The 20,531-nt window shown below is 37.3% G+C and overlaps 1 pseudogene across 1 annotated transcript; it reads left to right on the top strand.

Moving 5' to 3' along the window:
• Positions 1 to 5,075: 5,075 nt before the first annotated feature.
• On the top strand, positions 5,076 to 16,670 carry LOC122708068 (annotated as a pseudogene). Its single transcript, XR_006344995.1, has 2 exons — positions 5,076 to 5,290; positions 14,881 to 16,670. The product of XR_006344995.1 is annotated as a T-complex protein 1 subunit delta-like (transcript).
• The last annotated feature ends 3,861 nt before the right edge of the window (positions 16,671 to 20,531 follow it).

The raw sequence follows: 20,531 nt of genomic DNA, 5'->3' as shown, positions 1-20,531 counted from the left end.
TGGTAAAAAACAAAACAAAAACAGAAAACAACAAAAAAATTGAAATATAAAGCAGAAACAGTGTTGTAACAAATTCAATAAAGACTTAAAAAAAATAGTTCATGTCAAAAAAAAAAAAAAAAGGTGTCAAACACGGGCTCTGTAAATCCAGTGCACTTCTAGCAAAGAAATTTGAAAAGGAGAAACAGAATTACTGAGAAAAATAAAATCTGGTTGCAAATGGTCAGCAGCTGAAAACCTAATTGTTCCACATCAGTGGCTCTCCAATTATCTCTCTCAAGTTTTATCCTTTAAACACTGGTGTGTTTATAAAGGTCAGGTTGATACAACTGATCATGTCGGGACCGGTGAGTGTGGGGAATGGTCAGGAATGTCTATTGGCTTTCCACTGCAATGTTAGTTTGCCCAAATTTTCCATGCTGTGTAATAAAATACCTATTTAGAAGACTAATGAGAACATTTATAGTTTGTGCTTGACATTATTATGCTAAAATCACCAAACTAAGTTTACGGTTATAACCATAATATTGTACAATGTTTATGGTGTAAACATTTGGGGGCTTTTAAATATAAAAATACTTAATATCACCAAACTGTCCCCATGTGTAAGTAGTTATCAAATTTGAAAGATCTGAACATGCCAACAGCTATAAAATAAATATATACTCTTGATAGAACATTACAATTTGTATAGTATGTTTGCCTTTCTAACATCATTTGCCCTTGGATCTCAGTTGTGTTTTACATATTTGATATACCCGAAAGCTCAGTATTGTGTTAACAACAGCTGCCTGGATGTGAAATGATAATAGTAGCAATTATGGTGAGGACAGTTTTAATGAAAGGTTGTTGCCTGAAGTTAGTAAACCCTCCTCAAAGATTCGCTAACAGTCAGAATTAACTATGCTATTATTAAAGCAAAAAAAAAAAAAAAAAGCAAAATAAGAAGCAAAAGAAAACACAATCCCCTCCCAAAGCAACAAAAAATTATTTAGCTGGGTGTTCAGTGGATAAGACTATATAATTGTATCAAGACAATTATGAGGAGAACACACTGGTCATAGCAAAACACCCTCTTCCAACAACACAAGAGGAGACTCTACACATGGACATCACCAGATGGTCAACACTGAAATCAGATTAATTATATTCTTTGCAGCCAAAGATGGAGGAGCTCTATACAGTCAGCAAAAACAAGACCAGGAGCTGACTGTGGCTCAGATCATGTACTGCTTATTGCCAAATTCAGGCTTAAATTGAAGAAAGTAGGGAAAACCAGTAGACCATTCAGGTATGACCTAAATCAAATCCCTTATGATTATACAGTGGAAGTGACAAATAGATTCAAGGGATTAGGTCTGATAGACAGAGTGCCTGAAGAACTATGGACGGAAGTTCATGACAATGTACAGGAGACAGTGATCAAGAGCGTCCCCAAGGAAAAGGCCAAATATTGCCTGAGGAAGCCTTACAAATAGCTGAGAAAAGAAGAGAAGCTAAAGGCAAAGGAGGAAAGGAAAGATATACTGATTTGAATGCAGAGTTCCAAAGAATAGCAAGGAGAGATAAGAAAACCTCAGTGATCAATGCAAAGAAATAGAGGAAAACAATAGAAGATCAAAACAGTCAAACCTAAAGGAAATCAGTCCTGAATATTCATTGGAAGGACTGATCCTGAAGGTGAAACTCCAATACTTTGGCCAACTGATGAGAAGAACTGACTCACTGGAAAAGACTCTGATGCTGGGAAAGATTGAACGCAGGAGGAAAAGGGGATGACAGAGGATGAGATGGTTGGATGGCATCACTGACTTGATGGACATCAGTTTGAGCAAGCTCCACAAGTTGGTGATGGACAGGGAGGCCTGGCCTGCTACAGTCCATGTGGTCACAGAGAGTCAGCCACAACTGAGCGACTGAACTGAATTGAATTATGAAGACATTGATTTTTTTCCTTCTTGATTGAAAAAGCAGAAGTTTTTTTTTTGTTTTTTTTTTTTTAAGGATCTGAATTTTATGCCTCAATTTTCCCTTATTTTGGGGGGAATCTTGTAATACCAAATACCATTCAGTTTCCCTACCCATAGGGATATAAACAAGTTTGGAAGCAAATGTGGATGATATTTCATCCCACAGGATTTGAATCAGTGAGTTTTCATTGTCATTTATCTCTAGGTATTTTTTTTAATTTCCTTTCTGATTTCTTCAATGATCCATTGATTGTTTAGTAATGTATTGTTTAGCTTCTATGTGTTTGTGTTTTTTACAGTTTTTTTTCCTATAATTGGTTTCTAATCTGATAGTTTTGTGTTTAGAAAAGATACTTGATATGATTTCAGTTTTCTTAAACTTACTGAGGCTTGATTTGTGACCCAACATGTGGCCAGTCTTGAGAATGTTCCATGTGCCCTTGAAAAAAAAGTATATTCTGCTGCTTTCAGATGGAATGCTCTGTAAGTATTAGTTAAGTCCATTTAGTCTAATGTGTTATTTAAGGACTGTGTTTTTTAAAATTAATTTTCTGTTTGGATAGTCTGCCCATTGGTTTACCCATTGGGGTATTAAAGTTTCTCACTTTTATTGTGTTACTGTGAATTTCCCCTTTAATGGCTGTTAATGTTTGCCTTATATATTGAGTGCTCCTATGGTGGGTACATGTATATTTACAACTGTTATATATTCTTCTGGAATTGGCCCCTTGCTCCTTATGTAGTGACCTTTCTTGTCTCTTGTAACAGTCTTTATTTTTAAAGTCTATTTTGTCAGACCTGAGTATTGCTCCTCTGGCTTTCTCTTTATTCCATTTGCATAGAATACTGTTTTCCATCCCGTCACTGTCAGTCTGTATGTGTCCCTAGGTCTGAAGTAGGTCTCTTGCAGACAGCGTATATACAGACCTTGTTTTTGTGATGCAGTGTTTGCAGTGTCTTCATAAACCTTATGCATTTTCTGGTAAAGATCCCAAGACCAGTACAGAGAATGAAAATCAGGGAAAGGTGTGGGCTGCTACCGCTGCTCTGAGACTGAGAGCATAACATTTCTCATAAAGTTCCATTCTGGCACAACCCTGTTCTTCCTTGAGTCGTGAAATCTTCATCCTAGGACCCCACAGCAAGCTGGTGGCAGGGCTGGGATTTCAGAACTGTTGCCATTGTCATTTTAAGTTTTGCTCATTTATGTTCTATACCTGTGCTGTCCAGTATGGGAGCCACTAGACACATGTGGTTAATTTCTATTTAAATTAATGGAAATTAAATAAAATTAAAAGTTCAGTCCCTCACTTTCATTAGTTACATTTCAGGAACTCAGTAACCATATATGTTTGATGACCACACATTGGACAATACAGGTATAAACCATAGCATCTCAGAAATTTCTTTTGGATAGTGTTGTTCCAAATGCTAAAATGATGTACACATTTCTGATTGGTGCAGTATCCTTATTTGTAGAAACCTATTAAAATGAAATTTCAGTATTACACCTAGCCTCTCTAGTATACTAAAGGTCAATGTAAATTCAGAAAAAAAAATTAGAAAAATAAACACTAAAAAGGACTGGGAAAAGTAACATTGCCTGTATAAAAGTTAAAGTTACACTGAAATGATTCTTTGGGGGACTTGAACTCTCAGGTGTAGGAAGCCACAAAGGAAAAAGCAAATTAATTTTTCTGGCTTTGTGTAATTTTCTTTCATTAAAAAATCCCTTTCCAAAGGTCCTTAAGCTAAGGTACAAATGTTGAGACATCAACATCAGACAGCTTTGAGCTAATCAAAATTAAAATTCATTTCATAAAAAATAACCTAAGTATTATCACATTTGGATTCTGTATTTGCTTGAGGTGATGGCAAGAAATAAAAGGTAAAATCATTTACAGCAGATGAGTGGGAAAGAAAGCCTTTGTTGATTTTTTATTAGCTGTTTAGCTTCAGGGACTCAGGGGTAATAAAAACAGTAAATAGTACCTTGGTGGCCTGAATAAGTTAGTGATTCTTCCAAAGGTACAAACTCTCAATGAGTGATTAGTTTAAGCCTAGCAAGACCGAAGCTCACCAAAGGTAATTTATAGTAATTATCCCTGTTCTTCCCTATAGGCCTTTCCAGATGATTTGTAATAAAGTCCAACTAAATACTGTTTAAACACATACTATCTGGAATAAGTCTTTTATAGTATAATATACTAAAACATAAACATGTTACTTTCCTTTAACTATTATGTAATAGAGTTTTAAAATAACGCATGTAGTGTCTGGGAGAGTGTTCTGTGTAATTTTTAGTGGATTAAGAAGTGGAAATTTTACAAGTGTATTTTTCAATAATAGACTTATAGGAGGAGGGCAAGTGAGATGAGTACAAGTTGGGTTCAAAGAAAGTGGGATATATGTCAGAGAGGAAGTGACAATATTATTCTGAACAATATGGACATAAAAAGTATTTACAGCCTAAAAATTGAGAGTTATGTTTTATTTGGTGGGGATTTTTAGGACTGAAAGCCCAGGAGACAGCATCTCAAGAAACTGTGAGAGAACTGCTCAGAGGAGGCGAGGATGGGAGCCAGGTTATATAGAAGTTTTGCAACAAAGGGCAGGTAATCTGAATGTCAAAAGATTATTGTAAATTAAAGAAACCCAGCTATCCCAAGCACTTTTCTGTGTAGGGGAGGAAGTTAAGAATCTGGGCTTACTGAAATCAGTCTTTTGATATGCACATCACCTATCTGGGACCTGTACCCTTTGTTTCACATCTTGAATTTCCTCAGGGCTTAGAGCGAGTGGCTGCAGTCTGAGGGCTGCTAGATGGCAGGTATTCTTTCCTTTCTGAGTTTCTTTAGGACTCACCAGCCCATCATCCATGGTAGCTGCAATTGCTGATGACCACAACATCCATTATTTACTGATATGGCTGGAAATATTTCATTTCTCAACATGTTTGGGCACCCCTCATTCAATGATCCCAAAAGCCAGTTACTATCACCTTATGTTTCCTAAGGGAGACATAGATGTCTTTTGGGAGATGATTACAACAGAAGAGTAAGTGAAAGTCAAAAGAAAGCTATTTGGCTAAAATGCTGATTGGACATGTGTGGCACCAGAAACCGATCACTAGTGCTAACGTCATTTAAGCGAGAGGCTGTACAAGGATCTGTAGAGATGGAACCCTTTGTCCTCAGTCCAGTTGTTATCCTCTCCAATACCAGGCTCCCAGGAGAGCAGGAATCAGCAGCCTCAGCACAGATGTCCGCCCGTGTCATCAATGTCTGCATTCTAGGCAAGTGTCAGCAGCCCCTTGCTGTGTAGAATCTGAGGGGGCCTAGGAGGCAGTGCTGTGGAAATTCGGAGAACAAACAGCAAACCTTACAGTAGCTAGGGGTCTAGATTACAGGATACTTCCTGAGAACCCTGAGAAGCATTTGTGGTGAATTCTGAGGTTTTTACATGGAAAACTTCAAACAAATAGAGAAAATTATGATGAACCCAAGGTATCCATCAACCACTGTCACTTCAGTTCAGTTCAGTCACTCAGTTGTGTCCCCATGGAGGCGGTGCGCCAAGCTTCCCTGTCCATCACCAACTCCCAGAGCTTGCTCAAACTTACGTCCGTTGAATCAATGATGCCATCCAACCATCTCATCCTCTGTCATTCACTTCTCTTGCCTTCAATCTTTGCCAGCGTCAGCGTCTTTTCAAATGAGTCAGTTCTTTGCTTGAGGTGACCAAAGTATTGGAGCTTCAGCTTCAGCATCAGTCCTTCCAATGAATATTCAGCACTGATTTCCTATAGGATGGACTGGTTTGATCTCCTTGTAATCTAAGGGACACTCAAGTGTCTTCTTCAACACCATGGTTCAAAAGCATCAGTTCTTCAGTGCTCAGCTTTCTTTATAATCCAACTCTCATATCCATACCTGACTACTAGAAAAACCATAGCTTTGACTAGATGGACCTTTGTTGGCAAAGTAATGTCTCTGCTTTTTAATATGCTGTCTAGATTGGTTGTAGTTTTTCTTCCAAGGAGTACGCATCTTTTAATTTCATGGCTGAAATCACTAGCTGCAGTGATTTTGGAGCCCCCCAAAATAAAATCTCTCATTGTTTCCATTGTTTCCCCATCTATTTACCATGAAGTGATGGGACCACATGCTATGATCTTAGTTTTCTGAATGTTGAGTTTTAAGCCAGCTTTTTCACTCTCCTCTTTCACTTTCATCAAGAGGCTGTTTAGTTCCTCTTCACTTTCTGCCATAAGGGTGGTGTCACTGCATATCTGAGGTTATTAATATTGGTAACCTTGATTCCAGCTTGTGATTCATCCAGCTGGCATTTCACATGATGTACTCTGCATATAACTTAAATAAGCAGGGTGATAATATACAGCCTTGACATACTCCTGTCCCAGTTTGGAACCAATCTGTTGTTCCATGTCCAGTTCTAACTGTTGCTTCTTCACCTGCATAAAGATTTCTCAGGAGACAGGTCAGGTAGTCTGGTATTCCCATGTATTGAAGAATTTTCAGCATTTTGTTGTGATCCACACAGTCAAAGGCTTTAGCGTAGTCAATGAAGCAGAAGTAGATGTTTTTCTGGAGTTCTTTTGCTTTTTCTATGATCCAACAGATATTGGCAATTTGATCTCTGGTTCCTCTGCCTTTTTTAAAGCCAGCTTGAACATCTGGAAGTTCATGGTTCACATACTGTTAAAGCCTGGCTTGGAGAATTTTGAGCATTACTTTTCTAAGTGTGCTAGATGAGTGCAATTTTGTGGTAGTTTGTACATTCTTTGGCACTGCCCTTCTTTGGGATTGGAATGAAAACTGACCTTTTCCAGTCCTGTGGCCACTGCCGAGTTTTCCAAATTTGCTGGCATATTGAGTGCAGCACTTTATCAGAATCATCTTTTAACCCATTGTTAACAGTTATCAATTCATGGACAAATTTGATTCAGTGTTCCTTCATCTGCTCTCGTCCACTTTCTGGATTGTTTCGAAGTCAATTTTAGGACATTTCAAGGAAGTATGTTTTTCTCTACAGTGTATTGGCACAGATAGATAGTATCTTTGACTGCTATCATGGCCATATTTATTCTTTAAGGACACTGGGAGTTACACAGGAAAACAGTAATGTATGTTAAGTGGATTCATTGAGGAAAGGACAGGGAACTTTGGGAACAGACAATCCAGGAGATTGAGGAAAAATCTTAAGAATGTGACATCTAGACCAGTAGTCTCCAACCTTTTTGGCACCAGGGACAGGTTTTACAGAAGACAAGTTTTCTGTGGACTAGGGTAGGGGGATGGTTTCAGGATGATTCCAGTGCAGTATGCTTATTTTGCACTTTATTTCTGTTATTCCATCAGCTCCACCTCAGATTATCAGGCATTAGATCCTGGAGGTTGGGGATTCCTGATCTAGACTGAATCATGGTGGCCTAATAGGTGTCAGTCAACAGAAGACAGGAAGAAAGGGAATTCCAGATGGATGAAATATCAAATAATTATTTACTTAATGAGTTAAGCATATTTATAGAAGTTTTGTGTAGTTTCTTACGTACTAGTGTTAAATAGGTGGGAGGCCCTAATCTCTCAAGTATCAATAGAGTGAATGTCTGTAAGGTACACATGAATCTGGATTTAACAGAAGATGATCCATTCAGGACACTGCATATATTCAGAAATCTTGGAGAGTAAGGTGTACCGAGGTGGTGGCGATTGTAGTCATGGCTCAAAGAGTGATTCTGTAGCAGCAGCAGCTGAAAGAGAATGGAGACTCATGATGACAATGAGGGTGTCCACAATAGGAATTATCTAGAATGTAGTGTTCCCACACCAGGTAATATTGGATTGGTCAAAAAGTTCATTATGGTTTTTCTAAAAGATGTTATAGAAAAACCCAAATGAACTTTTTACTAACTCAGTATTTAAAAATCTACCTTCCAATATGAGTGTGATCTTTGAAAGATTTTAGTGGATACTTTTTATTATCATAAGTGATGTTTATTGAGTTGACGGACATGAGTTTGAGCAAACTCTAGGAGTTGTGACGGACAGGGAAGCCTGGCATGCTGCAGTCCATGGGGTCGCAGACAGTCAGACACGACTGAGCAACTGAACTGAACTGATGTTTCATTGAAAGTAACATATGATCGTTTCTTTAGAGGAAATAAGCTCATTTCTATAATCTTGCAAGATTAGGTCAGAGAAGAATTTTCAGGAGTCCCAACTTATTAATAAGTTCTGAATGTTTTAATGTTTTCTGCAAAGAATAAGAAAGTAATATAAAAGTTTTTTATATATCAGTTAGGTCAGTGTAAGAAGACATTAACCACTCTAGAGTTTTCAAACAGGAAAGAATTTAATAAAGGGAAGTGGTACTTATTCAAATTTACTGGAAGGTTTGGTGATAAAGAAATAGATGGGAGGAGGATGGGGACAAGTAAGTTTTCAGGTCAGACCCAAGGTGCAGCCAGAGCTGGTTCATTACATTTGTGATATTATGTCAAATGAAACTGATGAGCAGGAGAGATCAAACTTCCTAGGAGCTTCAGTAAGGCATCTGTGCAAGAGGTTGGGATATCATCTCAGTGAAAATGAAGGGCCATGCCACAATTGTGACATGTCTAAAGGGCCCAATGGTCTATGACAATTTGAAATGCCCTTCAAAAATGAGAGATAATTTGATGTCCTTTGAATCAGCCACCACAAAAAGTGAGGTATAATACTTCCTGGGCCTCTTTGGATTTTTTTTAAAAAATTTATTATTTTAAAATCTTTTAATGAATTATAGTTGATTTGTATACAGTGTTGTGCTAATTTCTTCTGTACAGCAAAGTAATTCAGTTATACATATATTAAATTCTTTATATCCATTCTTTTTAATATACTTTTCCATTATGGTTTATCACAGGATATTAAATATAGTTCCCTGTGCTATTCAGTTGGACCTGCTTGTTTATTCATTATTATTCATTTGATAGCTTACATCTCCTAAACCCAACTTCCTATGTCATCCCTCCCCCATATCTCATTTGTTATTTGACTCTAGCCTATTTTCTGGGTATCACAAAGACTGGTAGTTCTTACATATTAGAGCAAGAAAATGGGTCTGCATGAATAGAGACTATAATTCAAGCTGACACTTGGGTGCATGAGTCAGAAGTCCCAAGTACCAGTGGTCCATGCTGTATGCAACTTCAGTACTGTTAATGCCATTAATAGTAACTAGGCATTTTCAGGAAGGGCATCACCTCTTCTAGTAACAGATTTTGTTCACAGAGAACCAGCTTGACTTGCTACTACAACAAAGTGATTATTCACCCCCAATTGCCCACTGTGAACTGAGTATTATCTTGTCTATGCAGCCTAAAATTGGATGTGCACGGCAGCATTCACGTGCAAAATGGAAATGGTCTATAAAAGCTGGGACTAAGCAGGAGAGGAATGAGGAAACAGCCCCGGTGGGTAGCTTAGGTTTCTATCATACCTGCATTATGTTGTGGATTCTTCCTTCACACATAGACTTAACCATATAAAGAGTTGTTGTTTGTTTTAGTCACGAAGTCATGTCTGACTCTTTTGTGGTCCCCATGGACTGTAGCCCACCAGGCTCCTCTGTCTGTGAGATTTCCCAGGCAGGAATACTGGACTGGGTTACCATTTCCTTCTCTAGGGCATCTTCCTGACCCAGGGATCGAACTCGTGTCTCCTGCATTGGCCGTTGGGTTCTTCACCAATGAGGCACCAGGGAACTCCTATATTTTACCTATGACGAATTAACAGAAGAAGGAAAAAACTCAGATATGATTTATGGATGCATCTGCATGATATGCTGAAATTAAATAAAAGTGGATGGCCACTCCATTACAACCCCACTCAGGAGAAGCTCTGGACAACAGTGATGAAGCAGGCAGAGCTTCCTGTGGCTCATCCAGTATCATACAGAATAGTCTTCTTGTCCTAAAATACCTGCTGTTCTTCACCTATTCAGCCATCCTCCTCTCCACCCCATCTCCTGGAAACCACTGATTTTTTTTTTTTTTATTTCTATAGATTTCCTTTGTCCCAGAATGTAATATCATTGGAATCATAAAGTATATAGTGGGCTTCTTTTACTTAGTGCTATGTATTTAAGATTCATCCCTGATTTTTCATGGCTTAATAACTCATTTTGTTTTTAAAAATTGTGATAAAATGTACATAACAGAAAACTTACCGTTTTAACCATTTTCAAGTGTGTGTTGGTGGCGTTCGGTACCTTTGTACTGTTGTGCAGCCATCATCACCATCCATCTTCAGAAGTCTTCATCTTAGAAAACTGAAACTCTGTATCTATCAAACAGACATTCCACACTATACCCTCCCCCTCAGTGCCTGGTGAGCATCATCCTACTATCTCTCTCTATGAATTTTGTAATCTCACTACCTCATATAAGTGGAATCATGTATTGTTTTTATACTTTTGTGACCACCTTAAGTTACTTAGTGCAATGACCTTTAGTTTTTTTTTTCTTTTCCCCTTTTTGACTCACATTGGCAATTTATTCAGAAGAAAGTATTAGCAACTCCTTTTATTATCAACTTTTTTATCCATGTTGTAGTATATGTCAAATTTCCTTCCTTTTTAAGGTTGAACAGTAGTCCATTGTATGTATAAGTGCATGCTAAGTCTCTTCAGTCATGTCCAACTCTTTGTGACCCTATGGACTGTAGGCAGCCAGGCTTCACTGTTCAAGGGGATTCTTCAGGAAAGAATACTAGAGCGGGCTGCTATGCCCTCCTCCAGGGGATCTTCCTGACCCAGGGATCAAACCCACATCTCTTATGTCTCTTGCATTGGAGGAGGGGTTCTTTAACACTTGCGCCACATGGGAAGCCCCTATTGCATGTATATACCATGTTTTATTCATTTATTATTTTTATTTTGGCTGTGCTGGGTCTTTTTTGAGGAATGCGGGCTTTCTCTAGTTTTGACCTCAGACTCAGTTGCCCCATGACATGTGGGATCTTAGTTCCCTGACCAGGGATCAACCCCCACATTGGAAGGCAGGTTCTTAACCTCTGGACTACCAGAGAAGTCTCTACACTATGTTTTATTTATGCATTCGTCAACAGACGCTTTGATTGCTTCCACCTTTTGGCTATCAGGAGAAACGCTGTTATGAACATGGGTAGACAGATACATACTTGAGTTCTTGCTTTAGATTCTTTTGGGTATATGCTCCAAGATAGAAATATCTGGATCATATGGTAATTCTACTTTTATTTCTTTTAGAGGTACTGCAATGCTGTTTTCTTGGAGGCTGCACTGTTTAACATTTCTACCAACAATGCACAGGATTCCAATTTCTCCATATCTTTGCCAAAACTTATTTTCTGATTTTGTTGTTTTGCTTTTGTTAATAGTAGCCATTCTAATGGGTACAAGGTGGTATCTCATTGTGGTTTTCATTAGCATTTTTCTAATGGTTAGTGATATTGGTAATCTTTTCATCTGCTTATTGGCCATTTGTTTCTTTCTTGGGGAAATATCTATTCAAGTCTTCTTGTCCATTTTAAAATTGTTTTAAGTGTAAAACACATTTAAGATTCATCCATTTTTTAATGTTGTTTTGAGTTGTCCAGATTGTTTATGTATTCTGAATAGAAACATCTTATCAGATATATGATTTTTATTGTTCTTGTTGACTTGCAGGGTTTTATATATATATATATATATATATTCAGGATAGTAACCTCTTATCAGATATATGATTGAAATTTTAAAAAATTCCAAGGGTTACCATTTTATTGTTAACTGTGTCATTTGACACATAGAAAATTTAATTCAACATTGTCCAATTTGTCTTTTTTGGGGGGTTACCTGTGCTTTTGGTGTTATGCCCAAGAAGCCATTGTCAAATCCAGTGTCATGATTTCCTATATGCTTTCTTCTAAGACTTTGATCATTTTAGATCATATATGATTCATCTTAAGTTAGTTTTCACAAATAGTATAAATTGAGTCCACTTTAATTTTTTTGCAAGTGAATATTCTGTTTTCCAATACAATTTCTTAAAAAGATTGGCATCTCCCTATTAAATGGTCTTATCATTGTTAATAATTGGCTGACCATATATGCAAAGTTTTATTTCTGGGCTCTCTGTTCTATTCCATTGGTCTAAATATATGTTTTTATGCTATCAAACCATTCTAGTTACTCTAGCTGTGTAGTAAAATTTGAAATCATGAAGTGTAAAGCCTTTTTTCATTTTTTTCAATACTACTTTGTTTATTCAGGGTCCCTTGAAATTCCATATAAATGTTAGATCCAGTTTTTCTATTTCTACGAAAAAAGTCATGGATTGTGGTAGGGATTACATTGAATATGTATGTCACTTTAAGTAATATTGGTGCCTGAATCACACTAAGTTTTCTGATCCATGAATGCTTTTCATTTAGTGATGTCTTTAGTTTCTTTCAGCAACATTTTGCCGTTTTCAGTATACAAGTTTTTAGTATCATTCATTAAGTTTATTCCTGAACATTTTACTCTTTAATCTAAGTATACTTTTTCTCCTAATTTCCTGTTTGGTTGTTCACTTTCAGGGTACAGAATCAAAACTGATTTTGTGCTGGTTTTGTATCCTGAGACCTCGCTTAATTTATTTATTAGTCCTAACAGTTTGTGTGGAATCTTTAGGATTTTCTACATATAAAAATCCTTTGCAAATAGAAATAATTTTATTTCTTCCTTTCCCATCTGAATACCTTTTATTTAGTTTTCTTGTCTAATTGTTCTTGCTAGGACTTCTTGCACTATGTTGAATAGAAGTGGTAAAAATGGGCATGCTTGTATTGTTTCTGGTCTTAAAAAAAGCTTTTGATTTTTCACCGGTGAGTGTGATGTTAGCTGTGGGCTTTTTGTATATAGATTTTATTTTGTTGAGGTAGTTTCCTTTTATTTCTGCTTTGCTGAGTGTTATTGCCATGAAAACATGTTTAATTTTCTCAAATGCTTTTTCTGCATCACTTGAGATGATCATGTGGATTTTTTTCCCTTAGCATTCCATTTACATTCTGTTAATCTGATATATTATATTGACTGACTTTCATGTGTCTAGCATCCTTGAATTCAAGATATAAATTCCACTTGGGCATGGTGTATAATCTTTTTAAAGTGCTGTTGAATTTCTTTTGTTAGTATTTTGTTGAAAATTTTTGCATCAATATTTTATCAGAAATGTTTTATACTTTTCTTTTTTTGTAGATTCTTTGTCTGGCTTTGGTATTGAAGTAATGCTGGCCTCATAGAATGGGTTGCAAGTATTTCCTCTTCAATTTTTTATAAAGCTTTGAGGAGGAGTGATATTAACTCTTTAAATGCCTGTCAGAATTCACCAGTGAAGTCATCTGGTTCTGAGCTTTTGTTTCTTGGGAACTTTTTGACTTCTGATTCAATTATCTCACAATTTATATGTTTGCTTAGATTTCCTATTTTTTTAATGAAATAATCTTAGTATGTTGAATGTTTCTAGGAATTTGTCCTGAAGTTTTCACCTAGGTTATCCTATTTGTGTATGCACTTTCTCTTATTACTCTATTATGATCCTTCTTGTTTCTTTATAATCAGTAATGATGGGCTTCCATGATGGCTTAGTGATAAAGAATCCACCCGCTAATGTAGGAGACTTGGGTTTGACCCTGGATCTGGAAGATCCCCTGGAGAAGGAAATGGCAACTGACTCCAGTATTCTTGCCTGGGAAATCCCATGGACAGAGGAGCCTGGTGGGCTACAGTCCATGGGGTTGCAGAATTGGACACAACTTAGTGACTAAACAACAAGAATAAATTGAAATCCACTACTTTTATTGTAGAGTTGTCTATTTGTTCCTCTAGTTCTGTAATGTTTGCTTCGTATATTTAGGAATTCTGATGCTTGGCACCTATATGTCTAAAATTGTTATGTTTTCTTGGTGAGTTGACCCTTTTATTATTATATACTGTCCTTCTTTGACCCTTCTAACACTTTCGACTTAAAGACTTTCTGGTCTAATCATAGAATGGCCACTCTTGTTTTCTGTGGGTTACTATTTGCATAGAGCAACCTTTTTTTTGTCCTTTTGTTTGCAATTTATCTGTGTTGTTAGATCTAAACAGGTCAAGAAGTAACAGTTAGAACTGGACATGGAACAACAGACTGGTTCCAGATCGAGAAAGGAGCACATCAAGGCTGTATATTGTCACCCTGCATATTTAACTTATATGCAGAGCACATCACGAGAAACGCCAGGCTAGATGAAGCACAAGCTGGAATCAAGATTGCTGGGAGAAATATCAATAACCTCAGATATGCAGATGACACCACCTTTATGGCAGAAAGGGAAGAGGAACAAAAGAGCTTCTTATGAATGTGCAAGAGGAGAGTGAAAAGTTGGCTTAAAACTCAACATTCAGAAAACTAAGATCATGGCATCCGATCCCATCACTTCATGGCAAATAGATGGGGAAACAATGGAAACAGTGACAGACTTTATTTCTGGAGCTCCAAAATCATTGTAGGCGGTGACTGCAGCCATGAAATTAAAAGATGCTTACTCCTTGGAAGAAAAGCTATGACCAACCTAGACAGCATATTAAACAACAGAGACATTACTTTACCAACATGGGTCCGTCAAGTTAAAGCTATGGTTTTTCTAGTAGTCATGTATGGATGTGAGAGTTGGACTAGAAAGAAAGCTGAGCACCGAAGAATTGCTGCTTTTGAACTGTGGTGTTGGAGAAGACTCTTGAGAGTTCCTTGGACTGCAAGGAGATCAAACCAGTCCATCCTAAAGGAAATCAGTCCTGAATATTCATTGGAAGGACTGATGTTGAAGCTGAAACTCTAATACTTTGGCCACTTGCTGGGAAGAACCTACTCATTTGAAAAGACCCTGGCCCTTCCCCGGCTCCTCGGCACTGTTTTCTGGAAGCTTCGTGAAGGCGGTGGGTGCTTACGGTTGGTCACTGGTCAGGCGCAATCCACGTCCATCCGCCCTTCCCAAGCTTACGCAGACCCATCCACGGTTGCCATACCCAAGAATGTAGCCCCCTGGACCTGGCCGCCCGCCGGGGCTGTCGGGGCTGCTGGCGGCCGCGGGAAGAGCGCGTATCAGGACCGCGATAAGCCGGCCCAGATCCGCTACAGCAACATCTCCGCAGCCAAAGCTACTAGCTGATGCTATTAGAACAAGCCTTGGACCAAAAGGAATGGATAAAATGATTCAAGATGGAAAAGGTGATGTGACCATTATAAATGATTTCACCATTCTGAAACAAATGCAGGTGTTACATCCAGCAGCCAGAATGCTGGTGGAGCTGTCCAAGGCTCAGGATATAGAAGCAGGAGATGGCACCACATCAGTGGTCATTATTGCTGGCTCTCTCTTGGATTCCTGTACCAAGCTTCTTCAGAAAGGGATTCATCCCAGCATCATTTCTGAGTCATTCCAGAAGGCTTTGGAAGAGGGCATTGAAATCTTGACTGACATGTCTTGACCTGTGGAACTGAGTGACAGAGAAACTGTTAAATAGTGCGACCACTTCATTGAACTCAAAGGTTGTGTCTCAGTATTCAAGTCTCCTTTCTCCAATGAGTGTAGATGCAGTGATGAAAGTGATTGACCCAGCCACATATACTAGTGTACATCTTAGAGATATTAAAATAGTTAAGAAGCCTGGTGGGACAATTGATGACTGTGAGTTGGTGGAAGGTCTGGTTCTTACTCAAAAGGTAGCAAATTCTGGCATAACCAGAGTTGAAAAGGTTAAGATTGGGCTTATTCAGTTCTGCTTATCTGCTCCCAAAACAGATATCGACAATCAAATAGTGGTTTCTGACTATGTTCAGATGGATCCAGTGCTAAGAGAAGAGAGAGCTTATATTCTAAATTTAGTGAAGCAAATGAAAAAAACAGGATGTAATGTTCTTCTCATACAGAAGTCTATTCTAAGAGATGCTCTTAGTGATCTTGCATTACATTTCCTGAACAAAATGAAGATTATGGTGGTAAAGGATGTTGAAAGAGAAGACAATGAATTCATTTGTAAGACGATTGGAACCAAACCAGTTGCTCATGTTGACCAGTTCACTGCCAACATGCTGGGATCTGTCGAATTAGCTGAGGAGGTCAGCTTAAATGGTTCTGGCAAACTGATCAAGATTACAGGCTGTGCAAGCCCTGGAAAAACAGTTACAATTGTTGTTCGTGGTTCTAACAAATTGCTGATTGAAGGAGCTGAGGGTTCCGTCCATGACGCTCTCTGCGTTATTCGCTGTTTAGTGAAGAAGAGAGCACTCATTGCAGGAGGTGGTGCTCCAGAAATAGAGTTGGCCCTCCGGGTAACTGAATACTCACGAACATTGCGTGGTATGGAATCCTACTGCATTCGTGCTTTTCCAGATGCTATGGAAGTCATTCCATCTACAGTAGCTGAAAACGCTGGCCTGAATCCCATTTCTACTGTAACAGAACTAAGAAACCGGCATGCCCAAGGAGAAAAATTGACGTCCGAAAGGGTGGTATTTCCAACATATTAGAGGAACTGGTTGTCCAGCCCCTGCTGGTTTCAGTCACTGCTCTGACTCTAGCAACTGAAACTGTCCGGAGCATTCTGAAAATTGATGATGTGGTAAACACTCGGTAATCTGGTTAACACTGGCTGACTGGCACGATCATGGCCACTAATGGTGCAGCTGGAATGGAAGAGCACCTTGGCATTCCTTGTTGTTTTGAAGATTGTTTCTTTTATGAATTTCGGGGTCTGGTCTTCCAGTTGGCATTTGCTTGAAATTGTATAGACACAGTTTAATGAAAATATTAAATATATGGTTTCAAAAAGCAGATTAATTTATTGCTCTCCATTCTGCATTATTCCCACTCTCTCCTAGCATTCTGTTATTTCTGATTCACTTGGGAAATCTGTGTGAGGAGGGAAAAAAGGAGTTAACATTTGTCTGTTAAATTCTTAAGGACTTAATGCTGGGTACTTTTAAGTTTTGTGTTAGGTTGTGGTTTTTGTTGTTTTTCTCCTTTTTGGCTGTGTGGCATATGGGATCTTACTTCTCCAACCAGGGATCAAACCCACACCCCCTGCATGGGCAGCACAGAATCTTAAACACTGGACTACCAGGGAAGTCTCCAGTTTTGTGTTTTTTAATAGAAATATTGAGAAGGAATAATGGCCCAATATGCTCATCACCCTGATAAACCCCCATTTTCAGTAATATATATGCTGTCTGAAAAGTTAACAGTAAAAAAAAAAAAGAAAGAAAAGTTAACAGTATAGAAAGAGTGAAAAATGAATGTCTTTCTCATTTTTACCCCTTTTTCCAAGAACAACCACTGTTGAGTTAATTGGAATTCCTCCTAAAAATAAAAATATACATATATGTAACAAAAAAAAATGAAAAGACCCTGATGCTGGGAAAGATTGAAGGCAGAAGGAGAAGGGGTGACAGAGGAAGAGATGGTTGGATGGCATCATTGACATGCTGGACATGAGTTTGAATAAACTCGGGAGTTGGTGATGGACAGGGAAGTCTGGTTTGCTGTAGTCCATGGGATCGCAAAGAGTCGGACGCGACTGAGTGACTGAACTGAATTGAGATCTAAAATGTGTGTCTTATAGACAACATTAATTAGATCCTGGGGAGCTGAATCCATTTACATTTAAAGTAATAACTGTTAGGGAAGAACCTACTATTGCCAATTTAGTATTTGTTTTATGTCTTTTTAAAAACACATCTCTTATTTTCTCCCTAACTGCTTTCTTTTGTGTTTATTTGATTGTTGGTTTAGCACATGTTGATTTCCTTCTCATTTACTTTTTTGTATATTCTATAAATATTTTCTTTCTGGTTATCATAGAGATTAAATATAGCACTCTAAATTAATAACAAACTGTTTAAACTTGATAACAGCTTAGCTTCAATCACATACAAAAGCTATTCCTTTTCAGTCCCCTTCCCAGTGTATGTTATTTGTGTTACAAATTGTATCTTTACATATTGTATAATCCATTAGCATAAATTTTTAATGACTTTTTTGGCTTTTGTCCTTTAAATCCTATTAAAGAATCAAGGATGGAGTTATGCATCAAAATCATAATAATGCTGCCTTTTATATTTGTTTTTGTATTTACCTTCACTAGAGTATGTTATGTTTTTGTATTTACCTTAACTAGAGAATGTTATATTTCATATGGCCTTCAGGTAGTATACTGTCTCTTTGTTTCAACATGAAATATTCCCTTCATCCTTTTTATAGGAATGTGGAGTGGTAATAAATTCCTTCAGCTTTTGTTTACCTGGTGATGTCTTAGCTTTTACCTTATAGCTTTCCTGTGAAAGCGATAGCTCTTACTTCACACTGGTGGCTTTAGTTCCAACTTTATGTCAGCAGGTCCTAGTTATTGCTCAAGTTTTGTGGGTATTGCTTTTAGCTTGGTTAGCAGTTCCTGGTCATAACTTGGGCCAGACTTGGAGTGAGCAAACTTTTGTGTGTGTGTGTGAGTCATGGAGATGTATATGTCTTTGATTCAGTTTTTAAAAATACTTATAGAAAGTGTATGGTTTAGTGTGGGAGATTTTGGTGTTTTCTGTGTCTTACCTTGATCCCCTCAGTATTTTCTACTCTTCTGCTACGTGGTAATAAAAATATGTCATTATTTTAAAAAAAGCCCGTTGGAGCACACATTGCTATGATAATTAGCAGCTACAAAACCCAGAGTCTATTATGTCTTTTCAAATTTCATTTGTGTTCTGTTCTTCTTAGGATCTTGGTTTTTTCTGATGTTTGCTTTTCATTTTCTGCCTTACTGGGATCTACTCTATAATCATTTTTATATCTTTGACCTTTTACATTTAATTTAGAGTGAATTCTCAGGTCTAGCCATTTTGTCTTTTATGATATTTATTTTTTACACTTTAATTATGACTTAACACTATAATATTTTTCATTGTTCTCTTCAACTTTACCCTGAACTCTGCTTGCTCATTTTTAATTTCCTTCTTTTGTTTTAGAGGTACTGTATCTCTAGTTTGAGCTCTTTCTGACATCATAGAAGTGCTGTCTTTTATTTTTTATGACTAAGCTTAATCATGTTTTATAGTCTCCTTAAGTAATTCCTATTGTAATATTTGTTATTGAAGTTACTTTAAATTTATTTCTTTAATTTAAAAAATTTGTTATGCTTTTTTCCCCTGATTATTTCTTATATTTGAGTGGGGTTAGCTATTTGCTCAACACAGTGTGTTTGTGTGTTTATTAGGGAAGGGATGTATAATACCCACAGTTCATTTTAAAGGTTGTTTGGTGGCAACAAATCTCCATGGACTCAGAAGTCAGATCTTTTATATAGATTTTTTTTTTTCACTTGGAATAAGTCTTATCTTGGTTTTGGTGCTCATGGAGTCTCCACAGCTAACATCAAGGCTTGAAAATTCTGTTTTGTAAACTCACAGTTGTCTTCAGTTCTTCAGCCTTCTTCCAAATGGTCTGCTTCTGCCAGATATTTCATATCAGTAAATTTTTTCCTTCAGCTTTTCTTTCTCTATCATTTTATTGTATTGAATTTAATTCTTCTTCAAGAAAATCTTTCATTGATCATCTTCATATTTTTAGTTTTTTCCTCTAGTAAAAATAGATAGGGCTTTTAAGAATTTGGGCTTCCATGGTGACTCAGATGGTAAAGAATATATGCCTGCAATTCAGGAGACCTGGGTTCAATCCCTGGGTTGGGAAGATCCCCTGGAGAAGGAAATGGCAACCCCCTCCAATATTCTTGCCTGGAGAATTCCATGGATGGAGGAGCATGGCAGGCTACAGTTCATGGGGTCACAAAGAGTCGGACATGACTGAACAACTAACAGTTTAAAGAATATAATGATTGTAAGCACTTTCTTTTCATGTTTTGGCACTTAGAATGTATAATCAGCTCTTAAAACCCAGATTTCCAAGTATTTATTGGAGTTATTGTATGAGATCTTTTTCTTCTTTTGTTTCACTGAAGATTAAATTTATTCTGTTTTTCAACTTTTAAATTTATTCAAGTATGTTTTAATAAAAGAGGGCAAAGTAAAAGTGTCTTAGATTATGTTTTATATTAAGAGCCATGATTCAAGTGTTTAAAAAAATGTTCTCTTCAATTTTCATATCACAACCTCTTCTGATAAACAGGTAAGAGGTTCATTATTTTACAAGTTAAAAAAGGCACTGTTCACTTGCTAAAGCTCAGATCATTAAAATAGAACATGGAATGAAAATCTTAGACCCTATATTTTCATGTTTTTGTGCTAATTTTCATTGAATATATTAGTAAAAATCAAGTGCATGGACTAGATATGATAAAATGCTCAAAAATGTTTGGGGACATTTTTACTACAGGTTTGGCCTCGTCTATTTGTCAGTGCCAAAAAACAACCACATAGTCAAGGCTATGGTCTTTCCAGCAATAATGTATGGATGTGAGAGCTGGAAAATAAAGAAGGCAGAGCACCAAGAAATTGCTGCTTTTGAACGG

Source organism: Cervus elaphus, chromosome 14 (assembly GCF_910594005.1).
Source record: "Cervus elaphus chromosome 14, mCerEla1.1, whole genome shotgun sequence".
Classification (NCBI taxonomy): Eukaryota; Metazoa; Chordata; class Mammalia; order Artiodactyla; family Cervidae; genus Cervus; species Cervus elaphus.
This window is presented reverse-complemented; position numbering and strand designations above follow the sequence as displayed.